Here is a 6,139-nt window from a genome sequence, read left to right on the forward strand (position 1 = left end):
GGGGGGGATGGCAGAGCTTGCAGAAGGCTGTGGGTAATGCGTTCACTCTCCCACTTAAGTGGCGAGCAAGCAGTGCAGAACATCTCGCCTCCAAACAACGGTGCCCTTTTAATGAAAGGACTGACACACATGCAGGCATACGCACACACAGCATATTGACACAGCTTTATTGGACTCTATGTCTGTCTGATATTGATCAAACACCAAACAAAATACTTACCGCTCCATGTCAGGTCTTGTGTTATAAGATGTAAAATATTGCGTGGAAGGGGAGCGTCGTCACCCCTGACCGAGGAGCGAACTAGTTATGTGTGCTGCTTACAAGTGTGTGCAGCTGACATGTTACTAATATTTGAAAGTTTTTGAAGAGTTCAGAGGCGAATTACAATTTCACTGTGTCAGCATGATAGCAAAGTGTATGCTGTGGTGGTGCTGATGTACTGGTTGTGTGTGTGTGTGTTTGTGTCAGCTGTCTCCTGACTAAAAGGCACTAGTCAGCAGATAGTGACACTACAGGATTTCCACTTGCACACACTTTTCTTGTCACTTTAAAATTCAGCCCCCCACCCCCCCATAAGTGGCTCTAAGTTTTTTTTTAGGTTGGATACTGGACAGTCATTCACATGGAGTCCCTGAAGCCCACCAGTAGGGTTGGGTATCATTTTAAATTTTACGATGCCAGTACCAAAATCAGTACCCTTAAAGTGATACCGATACTAATAGTGTACTTCATTCGATACCTTATATATTTTTTTGTTGCTATGGACAAGCACCCCGCAACCCTGTATGCAGGATAAGCTGTTGACGATGGATGGATGGATGGATGGACAAGCAAGGAGATCTATTTCTTTTTTTTTTTTAAAAACCTGTTAAAAATATTAAAAAATATAAAAAATATTGGTCATCCTCAGAGGAAGGATGACAGCTTGGGAGTGTCGCCTAGTGAAATAGTTTAGTGACCACATGAGTTGTGGAAATAAAAATGTAGTAGAGTAGTGTTAAATGACACCAGAAGATGAAACCAACGGAAAGCCAAGCTTGTGGTGGTGAACTTGCAGCAGTGACGAACATGCCTGAGACCGCAGCCGAAGATGAAGGGGCTGTTAAAATCTCGCATGGCCTTACAAGCGAGTGCAGGCAAATAAGGAAATAAAGTGCAGAGCTTTTCTCTTTCTTTCAGTGAGTTGCTTGCGTGTTTGGCTTCAAGCAAAACCATACAAAGAATAATTTTTTGCTGCGATCTGTTTACAAAAAGTATCGAATGAAATACTGGTTTGACGGGAGACATTTCGATACTACTCTATGCAGGGCTGTTTCGATCGATATCTTAAAGGTATTGCTCCTTGATTCCCATGCCTACCCACCAGTGCCCAGGTAGCAGGGCTGCTGTATCTTCATACCAAGTGGCTTCAGTCAGTTTGAAAGATGCCTTAATCTTATCACAGATTAACTGCAAAAGGGTGTGGTTGTATACCTTGTCAGCTAACACCACCCTTTTTTGTTGTTGACTGGAAAGGCAGTGATAATTATTGTAATGGTAGGGAATAATGTGGTGCATGAAATATGTGGCCTGTTCTGTGTCCTGAAGATGCACAATTCCAACCAGACGAGGTTGAGAAGAGGCTACTGTTGAAGCCACCTATGGCGACGTCGTATAATTGCATAATCCCGCAACCGCTGGCACTTTCACATAGTGAAACGGCTTTCCAAGTTACCTCCACTGAGTCCACCTACGCTGCGGCTGCCTGAGTTTATACGGTCAATTTTCAAAATAAAATACCCTGTGCATACTAATCATAGTAGAAGCACAAAAAGAAAGCACTGATTACCAAGTCAATAAAAACTAAACGTGTCAGCAAAATCAGGTAGGCAAAAGGCTCTGATTTTGAAATGCTCACTGTGGATGTGCAGCCTACAGGCGACGGAACAAAACAGGGTCACAGAGATCTGTGAAGAAGGTAGTAGAAGCACAAAAATTAAAAAAATTAACAACAAGTCAATTGAAGCTTCCAGTGGACATTGACACTGGGCTGAGGGCATAACAAAACTGTGGCGCAGCCAGAGTCAGTGGTCTTTCGGAGTTAGACAGTAACTTGTAACCACAACAGAGTTGAAACGTTACATCTATTCCAGCATGCCGGCTTTTCACACAGATATTGTTCTACCAATTATACTACCAACATTTCCAGCTCAGAGGCATATCAAATCGGACCCCACTTTCTGGCTCGGTACCTTTCATACAGCACAGCGAGTTGGCATATTGGTGTAATAATCATGGAAAATTGGGCAGTGTGAAAGCGACTATTGTGGTGAGTTTATGGAGAAACTGTTGTTGAAATGCAAGAGCGCAGGTGTTGCTTTAACATTGGAGGGGAGAGACAACAATTTGTTTGCATTAATTTATAGTGGAAATGTCTTTATTTATACAAAGGGAAATACAAAATTCAGGCAGCAGATGACAATTAAAAGTAAAATAGAATATGATGCAATAAGGCTTTCAGGCAATCTGTAATGCTTTCAGATATGTATTTTCTCCTGTAGATCAACTTTTCTCATTTTATTTGATCCCTGCTGAGTCAAACCACATGCAGGAGTGATTTAGTCTTCCCTACTCTTTTGTGTCTTTTGTTTGGGGAAGTAACCTCTTTAAATGCGCATGTGGCACCTGTTCACGTCAATTCAGTTATAAACTCCTGGACATTAATAGCTCGTGTTTCAGCAAGTTTTCAGCTCATGTTCAAAACTTTCAGCACATTCAAAATCTATCCCACATATATGTGTTCTGAAAAGTGTAATATTATGAGTTTAATATAATTATTTAATGAAAATTCACAATATTTTTTAAAAATCTACCTGCCGTATACTTTGCCGTGCTCTGCTGATCTGGTAGTATCCCCTCAGACCATCTGACAGACACAGAACCATTTAGGACTGTACTAGATGAGACAAGGAGGTGGGAAATCAGATAGAGATAAAATCATCAAACTTGCAGACACATCATCTTCAATTTTTATATTGCAAAACTCTACCAGTTACGTTACCACTGCGATTCACAGCACAACAACTTGATTACTATCATGGTGCACACTGGTGTTGCATCAACTTGGCAGAGTTCATGCTGCAAGTCGACGTCTCTGTTAAACATTTGTTTTTCACTGCATGAGAAAATTGATGTGGTGTGAGAGCGTGTGAAAAGTCAACTGCGTGAGTCTCACGCTCAATGTGTGAGTTTGCATCTTACCAGTAATTAACTGCAAAAAGGTATTGTTGTTAAAACTCGTCAGCCAACACCACCCTTTCTTTTGTTAATAAGAATGGCAGTGACAGTTGTTCTAATGATAAGGAATAATGGGGTGCGAGAAATATGTTGGCATGTTCTGTGTCCTCATAGTTCTGTGAGGGTGTGTCAAATTTAGGCCTCTTTTAATACACAGGTAGCAGTAAGTCAAGGTCTCACGCCTTTTGACAAAAGGAATGTTATTATTGTATGCTATGTGTCAGTCTTGATTGAAGAGGCAGTTGGCTACGTTTGTCTGCAAGTGTGTGCAGCTGTCATGATACTAACATTTAGAAGTGTCAAGGAGTTCAGAAGGTAATTACAGTGTCAGCATGATAGTAAAGTGAATGCAGGGTTGGTGTTTGCATATGTGCGATGACTGCAGTCTCACTAAGTCAGCTGTCTCTAATCTCTCAACTAAGCGACACTGCCTGATTCCTGCACTGTACACTGTGTTCCTTAAAAAAGTAAAGTACAAACAATTTTAAGAGATCTCATGTACTGTGCCCCTCCATCGCTTCAGAGACAGCTGTAACAGTGTCTAACAGCAGGATAAGAGGCTATCACACCACTGTCCCCCATCTCAAAAGTTATTTCCCACTGTTTGTCACCATGCCGCTTTTCCACTCACCAATATGAGTGCCATGGCATTGAACATGATGAGCCAAAGCTCCCTGTGGAGCCGTGACGTGATCACTCTCTTTCTCTCACACACACACACACACACACACACACACACACACAAACACACGGTGTGTGATGGTTCTTTTTCAGTGTGTTTGTAATTTCTGAAGCCACGAAAAAACTATGACATAAACTTAACAAAGTTTCAAAGACATGTGAGCACAAGAAATGGAAAACTGTGTCCCTGAACAAAGGGGGGTCAATATTAAATGTAATTATCAGTATCTGGTGTGGCCCTGTGGTCCTGTGCAGGTGTTTTCACATGTGGTCTGCCAATGCGAGGACAATGAGTTGTCCTTTCTGCTTCCCCTTTTGTGCTTTCTTAAGCATCTCACAGTACAGACATTGCAATTTATTGCCCTGGCAACATCGGCAGTCCTAATGCATCCTTGCTGCATGCCTAAGGCACGTTCACACAGATGAGCAGGGACCCTGGGCATCTTTCTTTTGGTGTTTTTGTCAGTAGACAGGTCTCTTTAGTGTTCAAAGTTTTTATAACTGTGACCTTAATTGCCTACCATCTGTATGCTGTTATGGCCTTAACGACCATTTCACAGGTGCATGTCCATTGATTGTTTATGGTTCATTGAACAAGCATTAAAAACATTGTTTACACTCTTTACAATAAAGATCTGTAAAGGGTTTTAGATTTTTACAGAATTTTGTTTAAAGTACAGTGTCCTGGCCATATCCTTAGGAAAATCAAGCTTAGCAGTTCATTCTGGAGGTTGGAAACAGCAATTGACAAAACAATCCTAATTCAAGGTAAACTTGCTTGCCTGTTCTGGAGCTTTCCACCGGATCACAAGGTCCTCATCAGCAAATGGAGATTGCTCAGTTGGCCATGGAACTGCAGATGTTCGACTTTTCCAGAATTCTTAGCACCTCTAGGACTTCTCCATGCTGACTCAGACGTTGAGCTTGACAAAATATTGTAGCTTCAGAACTAGCAAGCAAGTTTACCTTGTTTTGTCAATTTTGGCTAAACGCCTTTGTTCCTTAATCTTTCTAAAGTGTTGCTGCCTTTTCCGTAAACACATGTACATTACAAACCAAACATTTCCAAAATCATGTAATGGCAGGTCTTCTATGGGTTTTTTTGTAAAGTAGCTCAAGCTTAGGGCTTTTTTTTGGTGTATTTCTGCTTAGGGGTTGCATTCATGGGACAGAATCCATTTTTATGTAGTAACCCTCGGGGTCAAACAGGTTACATACCATCACCTAACAAGGTCACAGCCAAGCTAGTGCCCCTGTGAAGCTGTATTCACATTTTTCAGTCCCACTATGTAACATTTATTCAATGACCAACACCGCTGCAAAGTTACACTCCTTCTGGACATTTACTACTACAGTGACTGCACCATGGTATATTATCATGTTACAATATTTGTACCAAATTGAAAATGCCACCCAGTACCTTCACAGTAGTTTTCCAGGGCTCCTCTTGGACTTGAGGCTCGACCCCTCCTGTTGCACATACGATGGCCATTATAAATTTGCACCGTGCTCCACAGGTTCTCATGATTTTGTGTTTTTTAGCTTAGCTCCTAAACCATTCCACTCCCCACTCACCCTTCATGTATTCCCTCCTTCCCCACTCTCATTTATTTTCCATTGGAGAACATCGATTGGCTCATTTAAGCCCTTCGGACTGGACTAATATTTCACTCCATGCAGCCCCGTTCCACTCGTCCGTCCTTCCCTCCAACGTGCTTTACTCCTCTCCCTCTATGATTAGTTCTGCCCTCCCACCATCCAAATACTTGACAGAAGAGACCGTATGAACCCAACATGATGGGTGGAGATCCTGATTGAAACAAGCCCTCACTATTGCACACAGACCATTTGGACTGCACAAACACGCATGTATATGTGTAAACACGTTTGTCACTATTGTTAATGTGAAGGGAACCTCAGTGATTGATTTCTTAGGTCCAACTGTTATTAAGTGAAGAGCTATTATCATACAAAATGGTAGAGCCACTGTATGCCTTAAAAATATGTCTATATTAATAAAAAAAAACAAAAAACAGATGATGTTGGGATTCCACTGCTACAAACCCTCCTCTAGTGAAATGGGCCATTTGGGGGCCATTAACAATAAAACCATTCACCAGGCACTACACTGATTGGCTGGCAATATTGCTTCCATCATCTTGTCCCTTAACAGAAACAATT

This window comes from Micropterus salmoides, unplaced genomic scaffold, assembly GCF_014851395.1.
Source record: "Micropterus salmoides isolate LMB-PRFRI ecotype aquatic unplaced genomic scaffold, ASM1485139v1 Ms_hic_scaffold_11, whole genome shotgun sequence".
In the NCBI taxonomy this organism is placed as follows: domain Eukaryota; kingdom Metazoa; phylum Chordata; class Actinopteri; order Centrarchiformes; family Centrarchidae; genus Micropterus; species Micropterus salmoides.